Raw genomic sequence first — 18465 nt, 5'->3', positions numbered from 1 at the left:
AGAAGGAATACGTCGGTCTACTCGGGAGCGCCATCCTCCAAGTCGTTTGCAGGTGGATCCCAGTAAAGATCCTATGAATCGGAAGAGGAGGAATTCTGGGATGAATGTTCTAACAGCGAAAATGAGTTAGAAGACGATCAGAATTGCTTATAGTAATGATAAATGCAGCATGTTAAATGGCAATTATTTATTTTGTTATTTTATTCTTGTATTAATTAGTAAATTTATTTTATTGGCATTCCCGATTTATTCATATATTGTCTCATAAATAAGAAGGGGAGTGAGATAGTTTGTATACTTAACTGTCTAACGATTGTTATTCTCCGAAGTAATATTCATATAACTGTTATGCTATTTATTGCTGTAATAGTTCTTAACTGCTTTTGCTGTTAACTATCATAATTATTGTATACTTCCTGTATATACTATTTCTCAGTAGTCAGTACTGAACTGTATCTTGTACCGTGAGGTTTGGATAATAAATACCAAGAGGAACCGCTGTGTTTGTCAAACCATGACTGGACTCGGGTTTAGTTCCTTAGATCACGGAAATTAGCTGATTGGTTCACGTTTTTTGGTTTTTGGGAAATTTTTATGGTAACTTGCGAAAACCCATCAAAGTTTGTAACTTCGTGCAGGATCAGGTTATTCAAACATCCCTGTCATCTCGGCTTGTTGGAAATGAATGGTTAATGACTGTTGAGATTTTCCTTCTTTGACATCTATAACTTTACTTTCGTCCTTCTCTCCCCTCTCTTTTTTTCAGACTTGTAATCACCCCACTTCCAAATAAGAGAATCTAATATGAGAATTGACTTTCATATTTCTTTATTTGCAATGTTTGCACGGAATATACAGTTTCAATTAATAATATTTTGAAATGTTAAATTCTCTCCAAGGAAAAAGAAATCCGTGTGTTTGGTATGGTATGGTTATCTGAGTTATACGAGACTATAGATATGCATGGCACGCACACAAACATATGAAGATGTTTACAAAGAAACTGGATCTTTTGTGTTAAATTTAGCGTTGTTGAAGGTCAATAGGCTGCTGCGTCGTTGAAGTGAGTGCCTGTTTGCTTATATACCACTTTTGATTACAGATAAAACATGTAAATTTTAAAGATGTTGAATAATGGAAATTGTTTGCTTAGGCTAAGTGCAAGGGTTAGAAATACGAAAAAATTGTGGCTGTCACTAAGGCGAATAACTAAATCAACATCACTGAAAAGTGAACGGTTCCCCTGTTCGTAAACTGAAGTGTTTTTGATATGCTTTGCCCACCCCTCAGCCCCATTAACTACGTATAGCAGTTTTCGAGATCGACTGCATCTACTATTTAATATTGTTTCCACGTGTATTGCGTATGTGATTATTAGTAGGCAGTTCACTAGGAAAAACATGTATGTTTAACGATCGATCTTGTTTATATGTGTACTATGTAAGAGGCAGTATATGGGCACAAGGCATTTCTGTTTGGACAAACTTAGAATACCTCTAGTTAAGTGCGCTTTTAAGTAGGGAAAACTAATGTAGTTCCTTGGCGTCTCCTCGTGAGTTAAACGAATGGAAGTAATGCTATTATTTAATTTCAAGATATAATTAATGCTTATCCATCACACGAAATCTTTAATATTTTAATGATGGCCTAATGGAAAACGGCTATGTACATCTTCAGTGAAAATGTACTTTTGATCATGGCGACGAAGATAATTAACTATGTTAGTGTCCATAGTTGTTAAGGCTTCTGGAAATAAGTGATAATTTAGTCATAACTCCTTTAAAACAGAAGAAACGAAATGCCTTTGTAATGGACATATCTTTTGATGCTCGGCACATTTGTAGAGTGAGAGTGTAGGTAGACGTTGTGTATGTATAGTGTTTATATGCATAGCGTAAACGGTAAATCTTTATTGCAGGTATTTGTGTTTGAATACGCCGTGGTTTAGTTACTTTGTCTACATATTTATGAAGAACGTCATGAAATGTATTTGAATGATTTATAGTAAAAGAAAAATATTTAAATTACTCAAAATAAAAGAAATAAAGAACCGTGAGAAACGTACATATGAGATTGAGAAATTGATACACTCTTTGGTGCACTTTGTTTTAAAGATTAAGTACGTTTTTAAACTTAATAGTTTTTGGTTCATTTTATCCGTCTCTTTGGATGATTGAATCTTTCTTTTTGATCCTTCTTGAATCCTTTTTCTAATTTATATTTTAGATAAACATTTTTATGTTCTCTTGATTAATTTATTCCCTCTGTCCAGTTAAACCAGATTCGCCTTTTGAATGTAATAGTTGTATTTTTTATTGTGGAATTTGTAATTAACTTTCGGGTGGTATTTCGTAGGTCAGAGAGGATTTTGGTTCATGAGAAGAAGAAAGCTGCTATTCATCGTGTTTGTAAATCCTACAATGAGGAGTCTTTTACACATCGAACTTTAGTAGTATTGTAGAGAATTTAGAAACATAATACACCAAGCTTAACGGTATCTGATCTTATTTAAAATACTTAAAAAGATCCATATTATGAAACTCCTTATTTTGCTGGTGAAAGTAAACATAGACTTGACATCTTCGGGGCTCTTTCTTTTCGGCTTTAATGGTTTTCAAAGGAAACAAGTGTAGTTCATCTGCTATTATGAAGTTTTTCTATGAACATCAATTCCTGATCATTTGGAAAACGCTCTGTGAGGCAGTGCGAGAGATAGAATTCGCTCTCTTAACTTCTAGATTCTTCCGCAGTGATCGGCCAGAACTAGGTTTTCTCTGCAGATGACTGTCTTCCTGGAATTCGTGGCTTGTTTGGTTGAAGTTTTCGTGAATTTCTGACGACTGTTATCTTCGCATGCAAGTTTTTTACGAGTTGCATCAACTTTATTACTTTACGTTTTACTCGCAAACTGTTTCACGTATGATTTTAAGTTTTAAAGTTCAATTTAGTTAACAAGAGTGAAGCTACGGAGAAAAACTAGACGCCTTTACTGTCAACCATTTTTGGATTGGTGAATCAAGTATGGTGAACCGTTAAGGTCATGGACGCGGAACATTTCGGTTGTTAAACAATCATGTAGGTGTCCTCTGTACAGAAAAATGTTCCTCTTGTAATTCAAGTGGGTTGACGAGTGTATCGTATGGAGAATTAGTAGTGTACCTATCCAGTAAAAAATGACTATGTCCAATTTCCCCTTTGAATTGAATTTATATCAAATACGGTTTGCTCTGCATGTGATTTTGTTTTGGAAAGATGGACGACGAGTTTTGTTTTACTCGTAGACTTGGCTTCATGTTACTGAGAAAATGAAAACTATCAGCATTGTGTTTTATATAACAGGATAGATATTGCAATACCATTAATATCGTTACATTTTGTCAGCTTGAATGTTATAATAAAAATATCAAGAAAATTACAGTTAATAATCTAGAAATGGCAAGAAAGCTTAAATCATAATGTGCAATGTGCGTAGAGAAACTGATAGCATGCAAAGAAGAAAAACGGTCTTTTGTCATAGCATAGATTTGTGTACAGTTTTGAAAGCGACCTACTGTCGCAACTGTTGGCCAGTGGGGTTTTTTTTTTTTTTTATTACTGATACGTGCTGTATTCTATAAAGCAAGCTTTGCGAATCTCGTGGTGTTTTGCCGGTTACAGCATCATATGCATATTCTCTGCCAACTTTCAGTAGTTAGTCCACACTAAAACTTCTCTTTCATCAACCGTTTTTTCATTAAAAAAAAAAAATCTATGAGAAGGGCAAGCATCAACGGTGAGGTAACTTTCCTTTCTAGCACCCTATATTTTTAATGGCAAAGGATCCTTGTAATCAACATAGAGAAATTTTAAATACCATACACTGCTTCGAAATAAGTCTTAACACTAATGTTTCATTAAATAATCAGCCCTATTTCATTCATCCTCAGACCGCGATGGTTTCAGGAATTATTGTTGTATAGGAGAATTTACAGTAACACACGCGCTCTTGTCTGAATGGATCATATCTGTCAGAAAATCGACAGCCGATAATAAACCCACAGGGCAGGACAAAAGACTTGGCAGTCGGGTGAGTTGGTTCTCCGATACTAGACTATACCCGAGTGTCCATAAGTGCCTAATTGAAAAGTGCATAAATGCGTCCCTGTTCCAGTATCTAAAGTTTCAGTAGACTACACTTAGGAAATTTTGAGAAGCGGATCCTTTTAAACACACACACACACACACACACACACACACACACACACACACACACACACACACACACAAATATAAGTTAAGATCCATAAACAAGGAAGTAGATTTCGTGAAGGAAACCATAACTAGAAACTAAATACTTGGATCTAGCATACGTTGTAATCTTCTTCATTACACTGCCTCGGAACAAGACCGGTTTTCTAACTTGATCGTGGATTGATATTTAGAATTTTATTCTAAACACAAGTCTCCGTAGGGGGATAGTGCCGTCAGTGCACCTCATTCGGCGTAATGTAGGCATTGCTTAAGGTTCTTTGCAGCGTCCCTTCGGCCCCTAGCTGCAACCTCTTTCATTCCTTTCTTCCATCTTACTGTTTACCCTCTCCCAACAATTGTTTCATGGTGCAACTGCAAGGTTTTCCTCCTGTTACACATTTCAAACCTTTTACTGTGATTTTTCGTTTCACTGCTGAATGGCCTTAGTTGCCCCAGTGCTTGGCATAATGCCAAAATTCTATATAAATAAAAAAATCAAACTAAATGCAAGTGGTGGCCGGGTGTTACCGAATACAAGGGAATTACATAGAGGAGGGACATATTGTGGTAGAATACTAGAATACTCACATTGACTGAATGTCTGTCCAGTGAGAATGCTCGAGCAGTGTGTGTGTGGCGTGACAGGGTAACGTAGCCTTCGAAGTGTATTGCAGGACTAAAGATACCTTCGGACACTCCAACGATCCACGACTGGTTTTCACACCCCTCCAAGCCCCTATATCCTTGAGAGACAGACAGAGACAGAGAGCGAGAACAACGACCCTTTTATCTTTCTCTCTCTCTCTCTCTCTCTCTCTCTCTCTCTCTCTCTCTCATTAGACCTTGTTGCTAGGTCCTGCTCCACTTGAAAAACAAACAGGCTTGTTTGTTGTGTTCTTTCCCATATTCTTGTAAGTCAGCAGTAGCTTATTCTCGGAACAGCATTATGAATACATTTGATTCATTCTCCAATGCTTTAACAATAAATCGTGTTTGTGAAATGTATGGAGTGCATTTTTTCGCACTTAATTTGATAAATTAAAAACTTTGTTTTTATTTTCTCTCCATACGGCCCGTTGTCATTATGTAATTTTTTTTATTACAAATAAACCAATATCAATATTTTTCAGCCTGTGAGTTTTCAACTGTAACTAATAAAGTTAGGTTTATTGATGAAACTAGTAATGTAATTTGTTCCAAAATATATTTATAGCTTCCAGACTAATGGGACTGTTTGATTAGTCGTTATGTTGAATATATATATATCTATATATATATATATATATATATATAATATATATATATATATATATATATATATATATATATATATATATATATATATATATATATATATATATTATATATATATATATATATATATATATATATATATATATATATATATATATATATATATATATATATATTATATACGAAAGTCTCTTTTTCGTCAGATGATTTTATTGTCAGCTGCTTATAGACTTTCTTAGATGTTGTCCAATATTTTCATTGTTAACATTTTATTGCTTATATGAGTAATTTGATATTTATGAAATTTGGGCTCTGCAGGCAAGCAATGTGGCATTTTCGGCTATCCAGCGATTCAGACTGTGATAAAAGGGAGTTTGTGTGGTTGGACAGCGCTATAAAGCGATCCAGAAAATAAGAGAGATAAGATACAGTTAAGGTTAGAGAGGTTGAAGAGCAAGATTGGAAAAAAGAAATCGGGAATGGAGGTAGAGTAAAGGGCTAAGAAGTGACCTCCCATAGAGCCCGAAAGGATACTGCAAACACCCTTTTGTAATGCCTACACTGCACCATGTGAAGTGTACTATAGGCATTATCTTCCTAAGGGGGCCCTGCTGAGATGGAGCTGGAGCCTCTGAAGCAGTCCTCGCCCTCAGGGATTTATCCCTGCTGCATCTCTTGAAAAGTAGTTGACCTAGTTGTTCATAGCTGGCGAAGTCGGTGGGTAGCTGTCATGACTGCTGTTTAAATGAACTCAGACCTCTCATCCATTCGCCTGCGCTCGATTCTTGGTTTGTTCGAATACTAGAAAGTGGATTGCTACCCCTGCTGCCTCAGCTGGCTGCTATTAATAGAGTTGAAAAGAATGTCTGCGTTTAGAAGTTAAGTATATCTTAGTTTGACCAGACCACTCGGCTGATTAACAGCTCTACCAAGACTGGCCCGAAGGATTAGATATATTGACGAGAAATTAATTTCTAATCACCAGAAGTAAATTCCTCTGATTTCTCGTTGGCAGAGCGAGGAATCGAACTTGGACCACTGAGTCGGTAGGCGAGCACGGAACCGACTCGTCCAACGAGGAGCTATCTACGTTTATAATAACTAATAATCTTCGTAGGGGTAATGCTGTCAGTACACCTTTAGTTTTCACTCTACCTCCATTCCTGTTCCATTTATCTCCCGTAGGGGGGGTAGTGCCTTTTGTTAGGCCTCATACGGTGCACTGTAGGCATTACTTAAGGTTTTTTGCAGCGTGCCTTCGGTTCCTAGCTGCAACCTCTTTCATTCCTTTTACTGTACCTCCTTTCATATTCTCTTTCTTCCATCATACTTTCAACCCTCTCCTAACCCCTAATTCCTAGTGCAACTACGAGGTTTTCCTCCAGTTACAGATTTCAAACCTTTTACTATTTCCAAATTTCCATTTCAGCGCTAAATGATGTCATAGATCCTAGTGCTTGGCCTTTGTCCTGAATACTATATTCATGCTATATTCAATATATTCATGTTCCATCTATCTTGCTGTCCAGCCACTCCAACTCCCACTTTTCACGATCTTCAGTGGTGAATGACTGACAATGCCCCAGTACTTGGCTTTAGAACCAGTTCATAAATCAGTCAAATAAAATTAAAGCGCCTCAGTGGCGTTATCGGTAGCCGCGAGTTCGATTCTCGCGCATTCCATTGAGGTGTGAGAGATGTGTATTTCTGGTGATAGAAGTTCACTCTCGACGTGGTTCGGAAGTCACGTAAAGCCGTTGGTCCCGTTGCTGAATAACCACTGGTTCCATGGACCGTAAGAACATTATACAAAAAACAAACAAACAAATAACATGATAAACTAGAAGACCGAAATAAGAAAATGAAGAGGAGAGAGTTGAGTATCTATTGTCATATTTAGCGATTGTGATTCTGTTTTAATGCCAGAAAATAATTTAAATTTTTTTTATTGAAGTATCCTGCATTGCCCGGGAAAGCCATTGCCCATGAATGAGCCAACGGGTCGATTCTCATGGCCGGAAGCGTCATGAATAATGAGATTTAATCATGTATTCAGATACCAGGAAGCGGTGGCGAAGGTTAGACTCGATTTTGATAACAACTCGTGTAAAGAAAGCACAGCAGAATGGAGATTGAGACTTTTAACTTGGTGTTAGACTCCAAAATGATAATAGTGATAAGTTTTATTATCGCTCTTTATTTCTTTTATTTTGAGTAATTTAAATATTTTTCTTTTACTGTAAATCATTCGAAATACATTTCATAACGTTCTGTATAAATATGTAGACAATGCAACTAAACCACAACGTATTTAAACATAAATACCTGCAATAAAGATTTACCGTTTATGCTATGGTAGAACAGTAAGACCTATTTTAACATCCATTTCAAAAAGAGTTATATAAACGATGAGATTGGATTTTCCAGCGGTAGAGTGGCTTCAGGTGACAGAGTTAAGTTTAAAGTGTTCATAAAAAATGAGCTAATGGATCTGTCCTAATGTTTTGTGGCGTTATTATTTTTTTTTTTTTTCCTCCCTTAATGCTGCCGGCTCTTTTAGTCGGTTGAGATGATTTACGTAATGATATTTGAACTAGGCTTAAGTTAGGTTGTTGAAAGTGGCTTCATCGTCAGGGTCAGGCGATTATTTTTTGTTTCTATTTTTTTATTATTTCTATAAGGTAATTGTTCAGGAGTTGATTGATTGATTCAGTGATTTAATTTAAGTAATTGTTAAGAGTGATGCCCACGATATCTGAGAATTTCGCTTGAAATTCACACTGGCAACTACAGTTTGTGGCCTAGTTATTCTTCTTCTCTTTCTTCGTCTTTTTTTATTTATTAATTTATATTGTATTTATTTTTTTTTTGCATTAAACGATCTATTGAGCGAAAGAGGCCTAAATATTAAAATATGATGCAGAAATATCAAAGATCTGATACATACAAATCATAAGAAAACTAGAATTTAGAATTTTCGTACTAGGCAAGCTGCCAACTTAACCTACTCTTATTTCGATCGAAGTAGGAAAACTATGTTTAATATAGTAATATGATATCAATAATTATATCCAAGGTACATAAAAAATTGCAATTGTCGATAGAATAAAAGCGAATAAATGTCAGTCAGTACAATTTAAGCTTTCCAGATATCGATCACGACCAATTATGAATGCACCGAGCTTCAGCAGGGGGAAGTGGGGTGCGGTTGGTATTTCTGACTTCTGACACTCGGTGTCAGCTGTTACGTAACCCCTTCCCCAACAACATCGACTGTATATAGACGGCTGAAGAAATATCACAACGTACGTGAATATCTTAGGCTATTCGCATAATTCCATTTGAGACAGTCCCATGCCTATGCATTGTTTAGTCTAACGGAGTTGTTGTTATATGATGGAAGAATAACACTATATTTGTATATTTTTATGACCATTTAATTTTGTTAATTTCAGGATTATGTTTACATATGGGCGTTCTGTTTTAGGATTTAATATAACTCCATTCGCCTGGCCGCTAACCAAATACGTTGGAAAGAGGGCCTAGATTAAAACTTGTAACACAAGAGCAAAATATGAAGAGGAAGAGAAAAGGGGGAAATAAAAGTGAGGAAAATGAGGCAATTGCTGACGATTTACCCCAGAGTAGACAAACTCGAACGCTAAAACGGAAACATCAGCAAATAAAACCCATGTAAAATGAACATAGTTGCAATGAGGAATGTTAAATTTTGCACTTTTGTTTGTTTAATGCCATAAACTTCATAAAGCAAAATAAAAAAAATATGAATTCAAGTATGCTGCATTTCACGGTTAACCACCGTCCATGAATGAACAAGGGGGTCGATTCTGAGGTCCAGGAGCGTCGTCGTGAATAACCAGATCTTATCGTGTATTCTGAGACGGGGAAGCGATGGCGGAGAGGTTAAGCTCGGTTTCGATATCAGCAGATGGAAAGGAAGCAGGGCAGAATGACGAATCCATCACTTGAAAGCATTTTAAAGTAGCCACAAGCTAAAATTAGTGATAGTTTCATCACTTATAAACTGGGATAGAAAAATTAGGCTTGATTTATAAATATTAATTTTTGCGAAAGATTATTTTTAATTTTTCAGCAGTAATTTGGTTTTAATCGGCTAAAACTTGGGCGTTTTAGCAGTCTTAAAAATAAGCTACTGGAACTGTCGTATGATTTTCTTTTATCAATTTTTATTTGATGTATTTTCTTCATATTTGAATGTCGCCTGGTCTTGGTTGAAGTGATTTGCCTAATTTTGTTCTGACATGGACCAAAGTTAGATTTTAGAGTGGCTTATCTCAAAATTGACAGGTTTTTAAAACTTTATTGATTTATATTTTGTTATTTTCCAAGAACGAAGTCTGAAAAGCCCGCTTGGGTCTCCTATCTATATAAACAGTGAAAAGAACGTCTCGACATTAAAGATTTTTCTCTAATTGAATAATCAAACGATTTGCCTAGATGTTCTATATGTTTTAGCGTCGAGAGTTTCAGAAAATGTAAGTTGGATAACAAAATTTTATGTAACACGTACTGAAAACTGGACTAAGTTTTAGGTTTTGTTTCTGCTTTTCTTTCGAGTTTCCTAAAATGGGAGAAGGAGGCTGCTGCTCTGCTCTGCTTCTGGGAGGGAGACTGCGATGCCTCTTGGTTATCCCGCTTATTTAGTCAGTAAGAAAACTTCTCTGATTTGAGATGTTTGTCCTTTTTCCTTCCTTGTCTTAGGTGGGACGCCTTGCCTCTCTCTCTCTCTCTCTCTCTCTCTCCTAGTTTCTGAATTAGTTTACTATCAAATATATATCTTCAGTAAATTATCTTTTTCTGCTAGATCAATTACTCATTTTGTAATTTTTTTATTACATGTGTAAATAAGTAATTTTTTTTTTTACACGGGGTGAGGTATCCTAACCCCACGTAAATAGGAATCATGGAATCAGATTGTTTTATTTTTGACATACATTATGGATTTAAAGTAATTCATTATAGTTCTTGTATAATGAATATGGAAGAGATCAGATTCTAAGGGTGAACAGAGTTGAAACGAGAACAGTTTCACACGTTAATATTGGTCTCCTGTTTCATGAATTTACCATCCTAACACAGATTTTGGTGACGTTGCCTTATCGCAGTTGTTCTCATGAGGGTAATCTGAAAGAGAATAATTCTTTCGCGTTCACCCTCAGACTCTGAGATCCATTTCGGCAACGTCAGATAGTGAGCAATATTTTCGTTGGGGTTCGTGCTATCTGACGCTTTCTTCGCGAGGCAGAGAGGTTGGTGAAAATATTATTCTGAGATACCATCTATGTAAGTGTTCTTTTAAATGCTGTGATACTGTAAAGTCAGGTTCATTGAATTCAACTTTTAGACTTCGTTTCGCAATCAAAAAATGATCTGGAGTTTTGTAAGGAAATTAATATTTCGAAAGTCAAGTTAGTGCCAAATTGTATCTAATTTTGTTTATTCTCTCTAGTTTTACAAGTCAAGATCTTATTCTTTCGGGAATCGAGTTCGAGTCAATGAGAATAATCATGGATGAAGTAGAGTCATCGGTAATTCGCGATTGCCCTTGTCCTTATTCTCAATTTCTCAAGTGGATCATTTTCAGGTTAGAGCAGGGGAAATCGAGACCTGAATGGTGCCATTTTCCTTGAATGGAACATGGGCTGCTTACCTTTCTGCATATTTTGGCAATAAAACTGCCTCTGTAAGCTTTATTTGAAAATTGTGCATTCATTAACATCTATCAGCACAAAAGTCTGCTAACTAAATGTAACTTGTAATATTAATGTTATATTTGCATAATTCGATATGAAACCTTATGTTGTATTTATGGAGAAAGAAAACCAATGGTAATTAGCCGAAAAGCTCAGAATTAGTATTTATATATTTACATTGTGTATTTATTCAGTTAGTATTTTTATGACTACTTATTATATTTATTTAAAATGGAAATGTCTTCCAAAGAATATGGAAGTAAGCAAGTAACCAAAGATGTTGAAGATCGCAGGGAGGTTATAAAGTCTGTAATGATAACAAAGGGATGGCATGAGTGAAGCCAGCATGTAACAGTTTTCAGATCAAGGAGGTTCTGATAAATCTCAAGATGGTTCCTTGGTGCCATCTTAATCTAAAGTTGCAGTTGGGTAGCCCATCTTTGTTGCCTGAGATAGGATTTCTTGTTACTATGGTGCCCATTCTTTTAGTTTTCTTTAATAGAAAACTACTGAGACAGCTTTGTCTTTCCGTCCGCACTTTTTCTGTCCGCCTTCAGATCTTAAAAAGTTCTGTGGCTAGAGGGCTGCAAATTGGTACATAGTGCACCCACCCTCCAAACATCCAACGTACTAAATTGCAGCCCTCAAGTTTCAGTAGTTTTAATTTTATTTAGGGTCAAAGTGAACCATGATCGTGCTTCTGGCAACACTAGGACAGGCCACCACCGGGACGTGGCTGAATGTTTCAAGGACCACTACGCTGTACAGAAAACTCGACTGCGCCGAAAAAAACTTCGGCTCATTTATGATTCGTTTGTTTTTACAGTTAGGCACTTTTGCTCTTGATCTTTGATGTTAATGAATATTTAATGCTGTGCTCATCTCCCTTGTATTTGCGCAACAGCTTCTTGCCTTCGACCTCCATTTTGTGAACTCCCATGTAGATTATTTGGCTGAAATTGACAGCAATTATAGTAAAATGCTTTCATTACGTGAGCACGACGCGCTCACCAATGAGTTTTATCGATCGTAGATCTCTAGGACCCTAATAGGTGGCCTCTCGAAGGATTAAGAGTTGTAGTGATGTAATCTCCTTGTTTATATAAAGTTTGGATGAGAAGAGAGGGTGGGTGGAATTTTGAAGAGGTGTTCAGGAATGGGTAGTGGTAGTTGGAGCCCATTGGAAGTCCTCCATCAAAAAGTCTTGTCTAAATATCTTAATAATTTACGGTTTTGTGCCCTAAGATCACAAGCATCCGATTAATTTTTTTTTCATTTCACACACACACACACACACACACACACACACACACACACACACAAGGAAAAGGCGAAAACAAGTTGCAAATATGACGTGCAACGATTAAAGGTATTTATGCTTTTGTCTTGCGCCCTGACATTCAAATCTTTTGTGCACAAGTTTATAAATAGTGCGATTAGTATTCCACTGTTGGTAACAATCGCCAGTAGTACTGGTGACTATTGTCATTAGCTTTAGCTTTAAGAGAAAATAATTCACTATGTATCCTATACTCACTAGGTTTTAAAGTTTTAATGATGATTATTATTGTAAAGCTATGGTATCAAGGCCACACACACACACACACACACACACACACACACACACACACACACACATAAGTGTGTGTTTGTGTGTGTGCCCTTGATCGCGCACACATTTTATCTTTGTATGTGTGTGTGTATATAGTGTGTATATATATATATATATATATTTATATATATATATATATTTATATATATCTATATATATATATATATTTATATATATATATACATATATACATATACACATACACATATACACATACACATACATAGATAAAATGTGTGCGCGTGCGCGCGCGTGTATAAAATAGTAAATAAGACTGTGGACCTTAATTTATTTCATAGCCTTTTCCAAGTCACGATGAAAGCTACTTTTGCTGAATTTGAACTGAGAGGGATTTAACGCAAAACCATCAGGGCATTTGGGGAAGAGGTCTGCTCGCAATTTGCATAACTTATGACCCACCTTCAACACTTTTGCATACAACTTTGGCGTATAAATGGGACCTGGCTGGGGACAGATTTTTTTTCTTTCTTTTTTTTCTCAAGATTGATATTCTGCCACGATTTGACTTCAACGGTCGTCAGCTGGAGTGCTTCAAAGTACATAAAAATAAGCTAAAATAAGGGTTTAAATTGAAAATAGAATATGATTTTCTTTTCCCTTTTTTTCCACTGTAAAGTTCACGAATTGAAGTCTTGATAATAATTTCAACGGTAAACGCTGGGTGCTTTGTCAAAGTTGAAAGCTGAGACTTTGCTCGGATAACTGAGTTTTCCTCGCATTGTCCCATATAGGTTTGTTCCTTGTTAGCATTTGTACTGTTTTATAGCGGAAATTTTACTTGTAGCTTCACAGTAATTCTGCGCTCGTATTGAGGATTGATTTCCAAGGCATCAAGAAAAGCTGGAAGTTCCAAATATCTCTCCCATGGATGCACTTCTATGTGACAAGGCGCTAGGAAATTGCCCTCGGGCGATTGGCCTCAAATTTGGACTGGTCAAACTCCAGCTGTTCTGCTATAGCCAATAGTTACCTGTAACAGCGCTGCCCCTGCTGGATGTGCGGCTTGGCGCTAGAAATCTTTTGGAGACCAGTGTATAAAATTGATCTTATTCACAGTAAAGTGTTTGGATTCGTGCATTAGATTGGGGTAGTTTGCAGAATGACTGGACAAACTCCAGCTCTACATCCAAACCGAAGCAGAGTCCATGTTTTACATACGAACGGAAGCATAGTTTTTTTTTTTTTTTTTTTTTTTTTTTTTTTTTTTTTTTTTTTTTTTTTTTTTTTTTGGGGGGGGGGGGGGGTTGGGGATGGACTGCTTTGCCAGGTCAAGAGGTCAAGGCATGGCGCCCTAAGCAACTTATACCCGTCGTTCATCACTCGCCGATTAGGTTTTTGCCACATCACTGTCATAAAAGTGCAATATGTTGAATATAATTTTTTAATGGGAAGCGGTTAAGTTGCATATATATTTATTTTTTATTGGTAGTTAGGTTATTAACTAATGTATTTTGTGCTCCGAAGATCTTGAAAATTACTACGTATTTAAGCGTTAAGTGTATAACTATGTTAATCTGTGTGGCCAGTTACCACTTCCCGTAACCTAACCGATTTATGTTTTATTAACTTTTTCATATGGAGATAAAAACAGAAATATTGTACTCGTGTAGGTGTACCAGCCTCCTCATTTCCATTTAATATTTTTTATATAAATATTGAATTTGGAGGTTACATTTGATTTCTGTCTTATGGAATTGTATCTCGAAGAAACGTTTCAGTTTTATTTTATTGTTTTATCATTCCTACTTTCTTAACAATTAGCAACACAAGTTGTAGAAAACCAAATTAGGAAAGATATTTCAAGTGTTTTCAGTGTTGTCTTAATGAAGGCAAAGTCTCTATTGGTCATAGCTTTCAACATTTTGATGAGTAGTAGAATTAATGGTAGATGTTTGGTGGTTTTCGTCCACACTATTGTTCTTTTGACAAATCGTTTTGATGATGTTTGACGGTTATGAATGTTATGATATTGATGAATGGTGATTGTGAGAACCGGAGTACAAAAGCAGATACTAATAACTGACACTGTTGTCTGAAATGTTTTGTGAATGGAAATAAAAAGAAAATGTCATTATTCTAAACTAGTAATTGGACACAAAACAGACATTGCCGTTGACATAGTAAGTTCACTTGAAATTTAAAAGCAAATTGCCATAAACCATTAGGGATGGATCCCCGTGTCGGTTATATGCCAAGGGAATGTCAAGCTTATAGCCACTTTGATTATCAGTAGCAATAATAGAGATTCAGTGTAATGATGGTAAAAAGGAGTGAGTAGTGTTTCCTTAGGGATTTATGTTCCTGTTTTTATTTCGGTTCCATTTTGCATTTCCTATATGTATTTTATTTATATGCAAATGTGAACTTTAAATGTAGAATATACTACGAAAGTACTTGTTCTAAGTCACTGTTTCATTAACCTTTCTACCGTGGATTTAAGGATATTCTGAAGTACGTTTCCCTTCGTGCTACATTGAATACAAATGTAGGTAAAGCGAAATTGCTTTTTGGTTAATATGTAGAAACTTCCAATGAAGTAAGCGGAAAAACAAGAAATAAATCCCTGGAAAAAATTATACTTAACTACCGAATTAAGGATGCTTTCCCAAGTGTAAACTTTATTATAGTTTGAGCTGCTTTATACCTACACACGGGGCATCACTAGATCGTCAAGTGTCCAAAAAAAAAAAAAAAAAGCAGCCCAACGACGTCAGTCTCATACTCATCCTTTTTCTTCCTGGATGTTAGACTCTATAGATAGATAGATGCTCTATCTTGCCCTGTAGTTAGCAGACAGAAGAAATATGAAAATAAGTTTACAAAGAAAACTTGTATGAATGACAGATGGGGATTACAAAAGAAAGAATATATACCTGGAATCCAACACATTGAAGAATTAGTAGACCTATCAAAATTGAAGAATTAGTAGACCTATCAAAACAGGCTTAATTAAGAGGTTTTAGAAAAGATTAGACCCAACAGTTCAGAAGCAGGAACAAGGCAATTGAAAGATCATACAAAAAAGTGACGGACCACCAAAAAAGGTATAAAATTACTACTCGATAACTCTACAATTGGTACACAATAAAAATTGTTGTAATTCAGTGATTTAATCTTTTAGGTCATTCTTGTACATTTTACTAATGCTACAGGGGTCCAAATAGTACATCCCAGGCCTAAGGTTAACCTTACAACCGGAAGTAAGCTGTATAATAGCGGACTCTAAAAGATTTCGCGAAGAGACATCTTGTAATCTGACTATCACTGAATTATCAGTCCAATATATCCTGTGAGAGTTTTCACTTGAATGAATGAATTTAGCATTGGATGTTTGCCCAGTTTTGACAGAATACGTATGCTGTTTAATTTGCTAGCTTGGCCAATACAAAAAGAGGGGCAGTCCAAACATGGAATTGTTTAATAATAATATGTTGTTGTTTTCCTTAGGACCTTTTTTTTATTAACGTTCCTCTAAGTGTGTTATTATAGAAAAAAACGTGGTTGACATGAAATTATTTTAACAATGGCTTTGTTTTTAAAACCACTGAAGTAAGGCAAGCTAAGAATGCTCCTAGGAGTTTCTTTCTCCATGTTACTTTGACTATAAAACCTTTAGTGGGCTTTATCTTAATAAAATCTATAGTACATGTGAAGGATAACATAAATCTGTCCCTATTTTTCTTATGTATCCGATTTCTTCATTCAAATACTTGGGGCTGACAAAGTGCAATGCTCATAAAAACAGAGGAAAAAATTGATATTTTGATATCAAGGTGATGGCGTCAATAGAAATGGACATAATTTAAGTTGTTGGTTGGTTTCCTATAAATACAGAATTTACCTTGAAAGGTTCTCTATGTATTAAAACATCTAAAGAAGGGAGGCAATTGTCTTTTTCTAATTCTAAAGTAAACTTATGCATTGTACCTGGTTATTCAAATTTGAGAGTGAATCATTTACATCTATACCAGCAGGCAAAACAGCTAAAATACCGTCAGCATATCTATACCACTGTAAGGATTATAAATGATATTTTGTAAAAATGTTCACCTTGCAAAAATTTTTATTGTTTACGAATTGGAGAGTTATCAAGTTGTACTTGTATAACCTTTTCTTGGTGTTCAGTCACCTTTTTTGTATAATCTTTTAATTGTCTTGTTCCTGCTTCTGAACTGTAGGACCTAATATTTTGTTAATCCCTTAACCCTGTTTTGATAGGTCTACTAATTCTTCAGTTGTGTTGGATTCCTGGTACATATTTTTGTCCTTGTAATTCCCATCTGTCATTTTTACGAGCTTTGTTTGTAAAGTTATTCTATATAATTCTTCAGTCTGCTAAGTAAGTAAAAGACAGGAAGTCGTCAGCCCTCGCAGAATGTCTTTATTTAAATATAATCATCACGCTTCATATTTTCGTAATTCAGTTATACATTATATCATAATATATATATATAGATATATATAAATAATATATATGTATATTGTGTGTATATATATATACATATATATATATATATATATATTATATATATATTTGTATGTATGAATGTATGAGCGTAGTAGTTATTTGGTCTTTGGGATAGAAGAATGACCCTTAATGTTAGAATTGCCTTGCAATATGACCGCGATATGAAATTTTTGAAGACGTCCCTTTTTTATTGAAGTTCAGTGTGTGTGTGTGTGTGTGTGTGTGTGTGTGTGTGTGTGTGTGTTTAGACATCGCTTGAAGTTCTGAAAACGACATGGCCATGTGACGAAGGAATCTTAAAGAGCGAAGGGTAGTTTGGCGTCCCCGTGATACCGGTGTCGTTGCAGAGAGACAGAAAAAAACGGAAGAGGAGAGAGATTAACTCTTCCTTGAGTCCTTCTCCTCTTTGAACTTTCCTATAAGCATCGGAGGCGTCTTCGGCGGGAAACAGGAAATCTGATTTTAAGTACGTTGCTTGAACAGCGTGGCAGTACAACGACGGCAAGGTTAAAGCTATTCCACTTCATTCTTCTTTATTTTCTTTTTTTCCCCTTTTGAAATGTCGGGTTCCCAAGGAAGATCGCAACTTTAGTTTATCGTGGATGGCAGCTTTAGGCTTCTGGGAATGTGTATTTGTGTGCGTTTTTTGTAGAGCGGATATTTATTTACTCTCATTTTTTTAAGTTTAAGTACTTTTATTTACTTTTTTTTTAGTATAAGTAGTTTAATTTACTTTTTTTAAAGTACAAGTAGTGTTGTCATTTTTATAGAATACTTTATGAAATATTAGCCTGATCATTTGCAACACTATGTACTTCTACATCGAATACGTTTTCTTCCTCGTATCTATAACACTTTAATGATTATGTGTCATTATGAAGACTTAGTTCATCAGATATTAAAGAATTTTTCCCTTCACAAAACCCGGTCAGTTTTGTCAGCAGTTTCGGAATCTTTTGTGAAAATGTTGCTCATTAGCGTTGAAGCGAAGTGTCTCCATCATGGGGTGAATCTTTACGAATATTTTATTAGCATTAAAGATTTGACCTGTGTTGATATTTGAGATGTTTATTGTGCGGTGTGATGCATTTTTTAACGCTGAACGAAGTTTTATCACTGCTATTTTAGGTTCTTCTTTTCGGCTT

At 35.6% G+C, this 18465-nt stretch overlaps 2 protein-coding genes across 2 annotated transcripts in view; one reads left to right on the top strand and one right to left on the bottom strand.

Annotated features, from left to right (window-relative positions):
- LOC135221805 (C-type lectin domain family 4 member E-like) overlaps window positions 1–4977 on the bottom strand; it is a 48790-nt gene extending 43813 nt beyond the window's left edge. Inside the window, exon 1 of the mRNA XM_064259678.1 lies at window positions 4819–4977. The gene's annotated coding sequence lies outside the window, so the exon portion shown is untranslated. The remainder of the gene's footprint in view (window positions 1–4818) is intronic.
- Window positions 1–18465, top strand: part of LOC135221806 (uncharacterized) — a 938326-nt gene that overhangs the window by 219203 nt on the left and 700658 nt on the right. The window lies entirely within an intron of this gene.

The sequence above is a fragment of the Macrobrachium nipponense genome, chromosome 3, assembly GCF_015104395.2.
Source record: "Macrobrachium nipponense isolate FS-2020 chromosome 3, ASM1510439v2, whole genome shotgun sequence".
Lineage (NCBI taxonomy): Eukaryota > Metazoa > Arthropoda > Malacostraca > Decapoda > Palaemonidae > Macrobrachium > Macrobrachium nipponense.
This window is presented reverse-complemented; position numbering and strand designations above follow the sequence as displayed.